A 12,949-nucleotide genomic window follows, 5' to 3' on the forward strand; every position below is an offset into this window, starting at 1 on the left:
CAGAATGTACATCAGGTCCCCTGACTCCTGACCCATGTTCTTTTCATTATATGAGGTTGGGCCTGTGTTTGCCTTCCTTTTTTTTTTTTTTTTGTCTTTTTGAGGCAGGGTCTCGCTATGCAGTTCAGTCTGGTCTTGAGCTCATTTTGTAGCTCAGGCTGGCCTTGAACTGGCGATGATCCTCCCGCCTCAGCCTCCCAAGTTCTGGGATTACAGGTGTGCACCACCACGCCCAGCTGTGTGTGCCTTCCTGACTTAAGGGAGGGAGGCTATGCAGCGTTTTGTATCAAAGGGAAAGCAATAAGTATTGAGTCCTCTATAGGTAGGTTGATTTGGTTATTACTTTCTTACAAAGAAGACAAATTTAAAAAGAATATTTAAAATCTGTGACAGCACCTAAAGAATCCTAATACTTTATAAATCCTCATTTCTATTCCATATATACAAAAAGAAGCTGAAGTACTAGAATGAATTATATGGAATTGCTAATATTTAATGTGTTTTACTTTAAAAGTGATATTTCATATATTTTTTTTTACCTAATACTGACCTAACCAACCAAGTCCAGGTTTACAGTGTTCTAAAAAAATCTTTTCAACTCATTTTGCAAAGACAAGATGTACCTCAATAAAAAGTAATTGCTATAGCTAAAAACAGTGCCAAACCCAGATAACCACCAACTTTCCAAGAACTCCCACAGTTCAAAAGCTGCATTATGGTCATGGAGAGAAAGTACTTTTTAAAAGTTTTCTAATTACAAATTGACTTGACCAGGTCAATAATGTGAGCACTAAAGAAGTTCTGCTGGATATAATTGACCATTCTGGGTGAATCAATAACAAATTGACTTAAAAACAGTCTAAATTATAGCAAGAACCATGGGAACAATTAGAAGCGTACTTTCTAAATGCAAATTGCTTGAAAGTTTCAAATAGGTCATTATTCCATAGTGTTGTAACAAGGTGTGAAATAAGCAAAGGTGTTCATTCCTACCATTTGGTACTAAGGAATATATAAAAACAAACTAATGTAATTTTTAAGATTTTTAAGAAAACTGTACCTATTTTCAAACACCATATGTGCTGAGGAAATGGGGAAAGATGTACGTATCCCTACTACAGATGACCTGAGATTAGTAGCAGGATTCATGGGGAGAATGTGGTAACGTATTAAAAATCAAAGAATATTTACAAAATAAATTCTCGGCAGGAGTGATGATCCCAGCAAGGTAGCTGATTGTTAGATGGGAAGAAGGGAATCATTTGCATAATGTATAAAGCACAGATACACAAATGCACAAAAACCTATATAAAGGATTTTTCTGTTATTGAAAATATATAGAGGGTAATTAGGAAAAATAATTCTAAAATGCTTATCAAAAGGGAATAATGAAAAAAAGTTAAGCAACACCACTTAACACCTGAGGCAGTAGGCAAAAAACTATAGGATTTTCACAAAACTGTAGAAATCTAATTTTATCTTATTAAAGTGCATATTCTTAAAGTAGATATTGATGATCTTTTGGATTTCTGCAGGATCCATTGTGATTTTCCCATTTTCCTTTGTGATTGCTAGGAACTGAGTGTTTTCTTTCCCTTTTGGATGAAATTGGCTAGGAGTTTACTAATTTTATTTAATCTTTCAAAGAAACAACTCTTCAAATCATTGATTCTTTGTATTGTTTTCTTTGAATCAATTCCATTAATTTTTGCTGTGATCTTTATAATTTCCTCTCAAGTACAAACATTGCATTTGATTTGTTCTTTGAGGTTTGACATTAGGTTGTTTACTTGAGCTCATTTTGTTTTCCTGATGTGAGGGCTCATCACTATAACTTTTCCTCAAAGACTGCTTACATTGTGTCCCATAAGTCCCAGTATGTTGCATCAGCATTACCATTTAATTGTAGATAATGTTGTATTTCCTCTGTGACCCACTGGTTGTTCAGGAAGATGGAAAATACAGTATGGACAGTTCCTATACACATAAGGATTCACAAATTGAGTCAAGAAGATATAAAAATTCTACATAAAACAGTATCAGTCAATGAAATTGAAAATGTAATTAAAAACTTAACAAAGAAAAGCCAGGGTCCTGATGGATTGTCTGTTGAATTCTATAAGAAATTTAGAAAAGAAGTAGTGCCAGTAATGCTGAAACTCTTTAATAAAATAGAAAGGGAGTTTATACTTCAAAAATCATTCCTGGAAATAAGCGTAACCCTGATAGCAAAGCCAGAGAAGGACCCCACCACAAAAATAAACTGTAGGCTAATCTGTCTAATACACACAGATGCAAAAATCCTCAATAACATACCGAAAACAGAATGCAGCAAATCATCCAAAAGATTATATAACATGACCAAGTAGGATTCATCCCAGAGATGCAGGTATGGTTCAACATATGCAAATCAATAATACACCGCATTAACAAAGCCAAGGACAAATGTCATACAATCATCTCAGTAGATGAAGAAAAAACATTTCACCAAGTTCAACACTTATTCATGGTAAAAACTCTACAGAAAAAGGAAACAGGTGTTTTAGGTCAATCTCATAAAAGCCATCTATGATAAACCAAGAGCTAACATCATAATGAGTGATCAAGAACAGAAAGCTTTCACTCTAAAATGGGGAATAAGATAAGCATGTCTGCTATCACCACTAGTATTTACTATAGTTTGGGAAACATTAGCCAGAGTAATTGGATGAGAGAAAGAAAGAAAAAGAATAAGGATAGGAAAGGAAGAAGTTAAATTATTTTTATTCACAGACAACATAATACTTCACATAGAACACACCAAAAACTCCACCAAAAGACTTATAGATTTAATAACCAAATTCAATAATGTAGCTGGATACAAAGTCAGCATTCAAAAATCAGTAGCATTCCTGTACACAAACAACAAACTTGTTGAGAGAGAAATTAAGGAAACCATACCCCTCACAATAGCATCCAAAAAATAAAATACACAGGATTCTATCTAACAAAGTAACTAAAAGATCTATACATTGAAAATCACAGTACTCTGAAAAGGAAATGAAAGAGGAGATCAGAAAATTGAAAGATATCTCTTGCTCATGCATAGGAAGAACCAACATGGTAAAAATGGCCATACTCCCAAATCTGTTTTACAGATTTGATGCAATTCCAACAAAAATATTAGCATACCTCAAAGAAATAGAGAAAACTTGCCTAAAATTCATTTCCAACCAGAAGAGACCTAGAATATCAAAAACAATTCCTGACTTGAAATTATATTAAAAAGCTATTAAATCATCAGGGTTCTGGCGAAAACCAAACCAAACCAAAACAGACCTGAGGATGTGTGACAAGATGCAGACAGAACTCCAAACACACTCAGCCACCTTATCTTTGACAAAGGGGCTAAACATGTTCACTGGAAGAAAGATAGGTTCTTTAATAAATGGAGCTAGAAATACTGGTTTCCCACATGTGGAAGACTAAAACTAGACCCATGTGTATTACCAGGCACTAAACTAAAATTAAAATAGATCAAAGATCTAAATATTAAAACAGAACCACTAAATCTACTGGAAGAGAAAATACGAAGAAATCTTGAGGATGTAGGTATAGGCAGAGACTTCATGAACAAAACCCATATAACAAGAAAAATGTTGCAAAGAATGAGCAACTGGGATCTCATTTAATTAAAAAGCTTTTGTACAACAAAAGAAATCAGCAAAATGATAATCCACAGAGTGGGAAAAGTTATAGCCAGTTTCCACTCAGAAAAATAACTTGTGCCTAGTACATACAAAGAATTGAAAAAAATCAAGCACCCTGAATTCAAAGACCCAATCTAAAAATGAGCCACTGAGATAAATACACACTTCTCAGATTAAGAAATACAAATGGCAAATAAATACATGGAAAAATGTTCAACATCATTGCTTTTTCAAGAGATGCAAATAAAAACAACACAGAATTCATCGCACCCCAGAAAGAATGGCTACCTTCAAGAAATCAAGCAATAACAAATGCTGGGGGGTTGTGGGGAAAAAAGAACCCTTCTCCACTGTTGGTGTAAGTGCAGACTGGTGCCACAACTGTGGAAATAAGGCTGGAGATTCCTTGACAATCTAGGATTAGAGGTCCATTCTGACACAGCTATTCCCCCTCTCGGTATCTTCCTGAAAGAATGAAAAGCATCATATCACAGTAATATATATATGCACTCATGTTCCTAGCAGCACAATTTGTATTAGCTAAATCTTGGGAACAATCTAAATACCCATCAACCAATAAATGGATAAAAATGATTTGGTCTTTTTATACAATAGAATTCTGCTCAGCCATAAAGAAGGACATATTTGAGACACTTCTAGATAAATGGATGCAATTTGAGATCATACTCATAAGTAAAATAAATCAGCCTTACGTGTGGAAACACCATATTGTCTCCTTGATCTGAGGAACTGAAAGTGTAAATAAGGCCCAAAATGTACAATAAATATTGTGAAATGGGACAGACTGTTCAAAAGCAGAGAGGAGCTAGGGTGAGGGAACGAAGGAAGGAACAAGGAAAAACACAAGAGTTACACTACTAGTTTCTCTTAGCTCATTGAAAAAAGAGGTTTGTGGTAATGTCATTTGGAGAATTTTTTATGTCCATATCTTGTTCTCTGAGTTACTACTTTGAAGATAACAATACACAGTGTATTAACTATTGTTGCTATCCTATCATTTGTTACAAAATTTTATTTTTTTCCATAAAATAAAACATTAAAAAATAACTAATTTTAAAACAGTATCCAAACTATTTGAAAATATGAAATAATAGACTATAGTCATGCTGCTTATATCAAGTATTTAAAGAGACACAAATTTTCAAAAATAGAAGACTAAATAAATTGTAACATATTTCTTAAGTGGAATAATATACAATCATTAAAAATATGAAGACATTTTCATGATATAGATATTCCATATCTGGAATATATTCATAGCACTATAACTTTTAAAATAACATGTTATTACTCTGTCAAAATATTCATTGAAATCAATACATATAGGAAGAGTGACCAAAAAGATTCATCTGAAAATAATTTATTATTATCAATAAATGGGAATTAAAAGTTTTCCTTTACTATGCTCAACTGTATCTTCTTTTAATTATTATTCTATCAATTCAAATTATGTGCATAGAATTAAATTTGATGTCCTCAAAGGATTTAAAATTTAAAAATCATTGTAGTCACTTTGCTGTCCAAGCAGCACTTACAGCTCTTTTCCGACAGCCTGCCTCACGTAACTCACTCAGGGTTTCTTCCTTTTCTTTCTTGGGCAGATTATTAACTTCTTGTAAGTTAATATCACGTTTGGATTTAGTTTCCTTATATTTTCTTTAACAATTACAAACATCTCCCTACAAATATATTGATAGATTTGCATCAAACACTTTGAATGCTCAGTATTCTGTTTAATTTTTGTGTTAAATTGATGTTTACTGTTCAGCGATATAGTTAGTGTGATTATATTTCTTATACATTTGTCTTGAAGCTAATACTTTTAACTCATGTTTTTAGTGTTTGTAAAATTTTTGTTAGAATGTTTCTCTAAGTGATCAAATGCGATAGCATAATCCAGAATTTAAAAAAAAAACCTTTTTCTTCTACTTTGAGTAAATTGTTTCTAGTTTCTCTCTCTCTCTCTCACTCTCTCTCACTCCCTCTTTCCTTTTCTCTCTCCATGTGTCTATATTCAAATTTACTACATTGTTTTAATAAGCCTATAGCTGGGAATATAGCTCAGTGGCGCAAGCACCTGCCTGGCAAGAATGAGGTCATGAGCTTGATTCCTGGTACCAAAAAAAAAAAAAAAAAAAAAAAAGCCTATAAGGGACTGGCTTCATGTCAAAAAACATGTAGGAGATAAATTTGTTGAAACTGTTAATATCTAACAATATTGTATTCTGCTTATACCCTTGATTGATGCTTCAACTGTGTATAGATTTTCAGAATGTTGAAATAATTTTTCAGAATTTTAAAGGAATGTTTAAATACATTTCAGATTTCATTGTTTTGGTTTAAATATCAAAAGGCACAATACTTATTGATATTGTGAACATGTTTTTAAAGAAATTTTTTGTGGAGGATCACCTCCACAACTCTCCTTGGTTGAAGAGCAATTATCTCCATTTTGGCTAAACCTGCCTCTCTGATATGTACAGAGCTGGCCAGAGCTTTTCCTTATCCCTCAGATGGCTTTAAGCAATGCATATCGCTTTAGCTGAGGTGCTGATCTGCATGCAGTCTTTGAAGCAGGTTGACAGGGCAGTGTACTCATAGCTCCCTGAAAGCTCTGTGAGGTGGATGGGAGGGAGAGTCACGCTCTGTGCTCTGCGCTGTTGGCTGGGATTGAGCCTCCAGGTAACAACAGCAAAAAAGGCGCTATGACTTTCCAGGACATAAAAGACTACACATCAGCACTAAAGCACCGATCCCAACACATAACACACTACTGCAAATTGTGTGATGGAGGTTACTCTTTCTGTATATCCTTCTCCCCGAGGTGATTTCAGTCCTCCTACTGAGCCTGGCTCATGGCATTCATAGCATTCACACACGATCCACCACTCTCAGTCAGCCCTCTTCACAGAAGGCCTCTTCACAAGACCTTTGCTGCAGTTAGCCAGCACTGTAACTGGACTTAGGCCCCCTTGACTCCCCACCAGCTTGGATATATATTTGTGTCTTTATATACTCAATAGGTTGCACTGGAAGTGATAGACTGGAACTAGCTGGCTAGAATTCCAGTTACTTTCCCTTGGGATTACAAATATAAACTTCCCAGACTATGATGAGGCCAGGAAAAGGCTTTCAATAATTTTTGAAATCTTCACCTTCTGAAATTTTGAAAAGATATACCTTGTGTAGGCAGTTATTTCATTAACTATGTTGGATATTCATTCTTAAAGAAATTATATCCCAGTAACGAGCATTTTTACAAAATATTTGTAACTTCTCTCTTTCTGGAATTTTTGCTAGAGTTGCATGGTGGATTTCTTGATAGAGTTTTTATAAATTTTTAATTTTTTAATTTATTTTTTCCAATTTTGGAGAGATTCCTTCAAATTCATCTTCCAGTTTTCTATTGAATTTTTGGTTTGTTCTTGTAATTCTAAATTGTGTTCCCTTTTAAAGAATAGGGTTGTATTCTAACCTCACCATTGTCTTTGTGAAAAGTTATTAATTTTGGAAGTTTTCATGCCCTGGCTTTGATTTCTGTTTCCTTCTTGTTCTTTTTCCTGTTTCCTGCAGCCACAGGCTTTGAGACATACCTGAAGTGTTTTAGAAACATGTCTCTGCAAATTAAGATGGAGTCACTAATACTTTTCTCTATAAAAGGTGATTGCAAGTTCTTTAAACACTGACCTTTCTTCCTAAGGCTTCATAGCAAATAGACAGATGGAAACCTAGAAGTTGAAATCATTTCTAAATATATCTTCAGGTAATTTTTCTTGATAGGAACATACCCGTTATTTAGGGGAATGAGGAACAGAATGTAAAAACAGGCAGTACTGAGATCTAAGACTACACCTGTGGAAGTGGCTCACTGTTCACTATTCAGAGTTTAATTAATTCTGGCTTCAGTAAACTATTTCTTCTGCGGCTTTCAGCAATGCCCACTATCACCTAGACAGTAGTTTGTCAATTTATAATCCTGGAGAGAAGAAACCTTCCTTTTCATCTAGGGTGGCAAAGGAAATCTGTGTGCCAGCAGCTCCCAATCTCCAGCATATTCTCTTGTGATACAGAGGGTTGGGTATTGTGAAATGACTGGTCCTTCCAGGTCCTAAGTTTTGCAGCGTCACTGGAGGAATAAATCCTTATTTTTTACTGGCTTATTCAACTCCTTGCACATAGCACATAGAAGAGAGGTAAACATAATATGCAGTGTTCTGTGTTTCATACCTTTCTTGAGAATTCTGCTCTCCTCCTGCATTGTTCTCTACCCTTTTCATCATTGTAGTGTCATTCCATTGTAGTCCCCTTTGGTTTAATTTTAGAAAGCAGCAGAGATGAGTGATCTGGTTTAGTGTACTACATTTATCCTGACTTTCTTTAGGAGACTTTTCTTTATGTGTTAATTAATTAATTAATTAATTTTACTTAGCTTTACCACCAAGGAATATATTTTGTTTTAATAATCATGTCAATAATAAATATTTTTAAAATGTTGTTGCTATAATTCTTATTGTACCTACTTCCAGCCCAAAATGTCCATGAATACGGACAGCTAATTCTCTCAGCGTGATCACTGCAGTGACCATTTGCTGTCTTCTTGTGCCATACACCTGTTTCTTCATTGCCTCTCTTACTGAACCAGTTCTGTTATGTCCCCCACCAGAAAATTCAATTGTCCTTGAGATTCTGAGCAATTTCCGATTATTACTTCAGATTTCTAGGCTATTAAAGAGAAAGACGATACTCAGAAGAACCCACAGAATGTTCTGCAAATGTCATACCTTGTTCTGGGACACATACCCACCTACCACTACTGTTGGAGGAGCAGAAGATTGTTTCCAGATCTCATGTAGGCTCATCTCTGAGATGGAACAGAGAACTCTATAGCATTACTATGTATTTCTCCAAGGAATTTCCTACTGTACAGGTTTGGAAAACTTAGGGTTTTACACTCAAAATTTGTTCATATCAGTGTTCCAGATGTAGTCGCCTTCTGGGACGATGGCTGTGAAAATAATGTTCTCAAGAGGCTGAAGTATGAGTCAGAAAGGCAGACTTATGTTTCAGTGAAAGCTGTAACTGCTCAAGGGAATAGGTAATAATGACAGCCTGAATTTTACCTTCACTCTCTGTGTGGAAGCTACTCAGGAAGCCAAATTATCAGGAAGCTGCTGGTTGAGCATGAAATTAACAGGGGATTTAATTATAGGATTTGGATGGTTAATGGCGGGAGGCTATGATGATGCAGATATATGGTGCCCAGAAAGATCCAATAATCAAATTCTATTTGCCAAAAGCCCTGCCAGCATTAGGTCTCGCAGAGCACTTAAAAGTTTCATCATGCTTCTTTCTGACTGACACATTTATATTTTAGTGTTAATTAATGGAATAAGATTAATGTGTTTGAGAATGTCTTTCACACAATCATTTTATTTAATTCTTATCTCTTCTCTTTTTAATTAAAGGGGGTAATTTTGCCATCACCACATATGCAACAGAAACTAAAAATGAAGTTTTGCATTGTGAATCACAAATATATTTTTACTATGGTTTTATTACATAGTTTTCCTTTTACATTTTTACAGATCTCTCCTCACTTGACTGAATACTCTTAAAAGGCAATCATGTTTTACCCATTTTCACGAGCACTTAGAGGTGTTAAAGTTGGTGATTATTAATGAGTGAGTCACTGAGAGATATGCAACATAACTCATGGCTTCCTGCTGATATGTCCTTGTCTTCATTGTGGACATTGTTCACAGTTAAGTTAACCCTTTCTAGATACAGACAGAAGCTGACGTAACTCCTTGTGCTTTAGTTTGGTAAATACTCTCATGATCGTTAGTCATGCTGGTCTCTGACAGTCTATGCAGGTGGAAACAGTGGCCAGCAAAAGATGATCACATAGGAGGGTGATAACAGACAAACAGCTAGTGTATACCTGTGCACAGCAAGAAACTCCTTCTTGAATAACTTTGGAGATTTCAAAAACAACAAAGTGAGGAATAATATAATGGCTGTGGTTCATAATACAGCTCGTACACTAAAAACCCTTGGGGGATCTTTCCAAAACTTCCTCATTAATTTCTTCAGAAATAATATATCTGTTAGTATCTTTATTTGATTTTTCTTAGATAGTAACATGTGAAGGAGTATAACAAAAGTGCAGTTAGGAATTAGACTACAGTTCAAGACTTGACTTCTATAGTCAGAACCCAACAAAAGTAAACAAAATTTAAAGAAAGGATTTAAACATGAGATTGTTACCAAATTATGGGAGTGTAGGTTTCCTTCTAGAGATTCTTTCTAGGTTCTTCTTGTCATGAAAAAATTGAACAAAACAGACATAAAAGCGAGTGAGGTTTTCATTTATTACAAACAGGAAAGAAAGATGTTTTGCAGAGTGTGGGAAATTAAAAGTAGGAAAAGAAGTATACAGCAGAGGTTAGGAGTACATCATTGAGAAATAGAGAATATAGTGGCCAGGAGCTTAATAGTAGCTGGTATGGTTTGTGTCTGGATGACCCCCTCATAGCCTCATGCAGCCATGGAGGTGCTTTCTGGAGTGGGTGGAATCTAGAGTTTATGATTGATTTGTTGTCTAATGCTAGGAGTATGGGTGTGAGTGGGACACTCACCCTAGGGTGTGTAGCCTGTGTACAAAAAAGGGACAGAAACAATCTTTGCTCACTCTTCCCCTTTGGTTCTTTCTCCTTATGTTGTCTTTTGCTACCTTGAACTGTGTTGCTCCTCACCATGCCACCCTGCCTTGGAGTGAGCTGATTACAGACTGAAACCTCCACAATCTGTGAGCTAAGTAAATCTTTCTTTCTTAATTTTGAGTGTCAGGTATTTTGTCTCAGCAATGAGAAGCAAGTAACCAAAACAGTGGCCATCGCTTGAATCTCCCACTCCTCAGGCTGATGTCAGTTCTAGGTTGTCCAATGAAACACTTACTGGAGTTCTCACAGGAAGAATAAAAAATAGCACTTTCTGATTGGTTCCAGGTCCAGGATTTGGGTTCATGTCTCTTGGATCTCCATGACTGATATGTCACACCCACTTGCTCAGTAGGCTCATCTTGCCCTAATCTCCTGCCTTGGGGCTATATAATAAAAAGAAAAAAGAAAAGATTTTTTTCAAGTCAATAATGAAAGCATTTGTCTTAAAAAAGAAGAGCAACTTAAACAAAAAGCATAAAGAAAGAAGCAATAAAGGAAGTACTAGAGATAGGAACAGTCTCAGTTAAATTATAAACAATAATGCTAGTGGATAAGCAATAAAATAAATACAACATTTTGTAAAGATAATTTTTTTACTTACATTGTAGCTGGATGATAGAAAAAAAGAGAGAGAGACAGAGAGAAAGAGAGGATACAAATATCAGATGCCTGGAATGAAAGAGGCATCACTCTAGATGCTACAAACATAAAAAGAGCTGATAAAGAAATTAACAACTTTGTATCAATAACTATGTTCATAGAAAATGAACAAATAATTTAAAGAGCTATAACTTCAAAGACTCAGTCAGATCATCCACATAACATGAACATTTTTATATCTATCAAGAAAATTGAATTCATAGTTTAAATCATTCCAATAAGTTAAATTTCATTTGCAATTGCCTTTACTAGTGTATCCAACAACATATTTGAAGAAAAAACTATAATTTTCTACAAGTTATTTCAGCAAATAAAAATGCTTTCTAGGTACCTTTATGAAACCATTATTACCCTTTGTTCGTCTTTTTGAGACAGGGTCTCACTATGTAGTTCAGGCTGGCCTTGAGCTCACTTTGCAGGCCACGCTGGCCTTGAATTTGCAATGATCCTTCTACCTCAGCCTGCCGAGTGCAGAGATTATAGGCATGCACCACCATGCCTGGCTTCCAATATTACTTTGATATTAAAATTTATTAGTGGTGCTAAATTAGTACAACAGAACTACAGAATAATTCCCATAAATATAATTTTTAAAAGTATTAGTGAATAGATCCCAAGAATAGATTAAAAAAATAGTGAATCATTACCAAATATAATTTTTGAAGAATGCCAGTTGATTATAATATTTTAAACAATTGATAAATTTTGTCATGTAAACAGATTAGAAATAAAAATCATCTAAATATATGTACAATAAAATGTTTAGCAAAATTCAAACTCCAGTGTGACAAAAACACTAAATAAGTAAGGGTAAGGGTAGACCTTTCCCAAGTGGAAACATGATACCTACAAAAAATAGCAAAAAGAATATTATAATAATGAAAGCTTGAGTACTTCTTTTAAATCCAATGTTATATAAGCCAAAATCCAAATCTCAGATTGGGAGATAAGATATATAGATTGAATCCCCAGTAAAAGAATTCTAGGTGGACTATTCAAACAATTCCAGTGATTCCATAGTGTGAAAACAAATGATCCCTTCTAAAAGGGGGAAAATATTTACATAATTTTAGCAATGAAAAAAATACAGATGGCAAATAAGTACATTAAAGTATGTTTACTTTCATTCATTATTAGTAAAATGCCTATAAAAAGTACAGCGAGCCTTTACTACAATCCTATTAAAATGACAAATCTGACAATATCACTTTTTAAAAATGCAGATAAATTCAGATGTAGATAAATTCAGATTGTAGCCCTTACTACAATCCTATTAAAATGACAAATCTGGCAATATCCCTTTTAAAAAATGTAGATAAATTCAGACATTTACATATTCTCTAAGTAAACAAAAAAATGGTATAATGACTTGAAAATTTCTAAATAACAAATGTTAGTGGGGCTGTGGGGGAAAAGGATTACTTCTCCACTGTTGGTGGAGTGTAGACTGGTGTAACCACTGTGGAAATCAGTGTGGAGATTCCTCAAAAAAGCTAGGACTAGACGTTCCATTTGACTCAGCTATTCTCCTTCTTGTTATCCTCTCAGAAGTATTAAAAGCATCACACAACAGCGATATATGCACACTCGTGTTTATAGCAGCACAGTTATATTAGCTAAATCTTGGGAAAAGCACAAATGGATAAAAAAGATGCTAATTTTTTATACAGTGGAGTACTACCCAGCTGTAAAGAAGGATAAACTTGAGACATTTATTGCTAAATGGATGGACTGTGAGACCATACTCTTAAGTGAAGTCAATAGGACACACATGTATAAATATTACATTGTCTTTCTGGGGTGAGAAACTGAAAGTATAAGTAGGAGTCAAAATGTAAAATAGATATTGTGAATTAG

The sequence above is a fragment of the Chinchilla lanigera genome, unplaced genomic scaffold (assembly GCF_000276665.1).
Source record: "Chinchilla lanigera isolate Chin_1 unplaced genomic scaffold, ChiLan1.0 scaffold00013, whole genome shotgun sequence".
Taxonomy (NCBI): domain Eukaryota; kingdom Metazoa; phylum Chordata; class Mammalia; order Rodentia; family Chinchillidae; genus Chinchilla; species Chinchilla lanigera.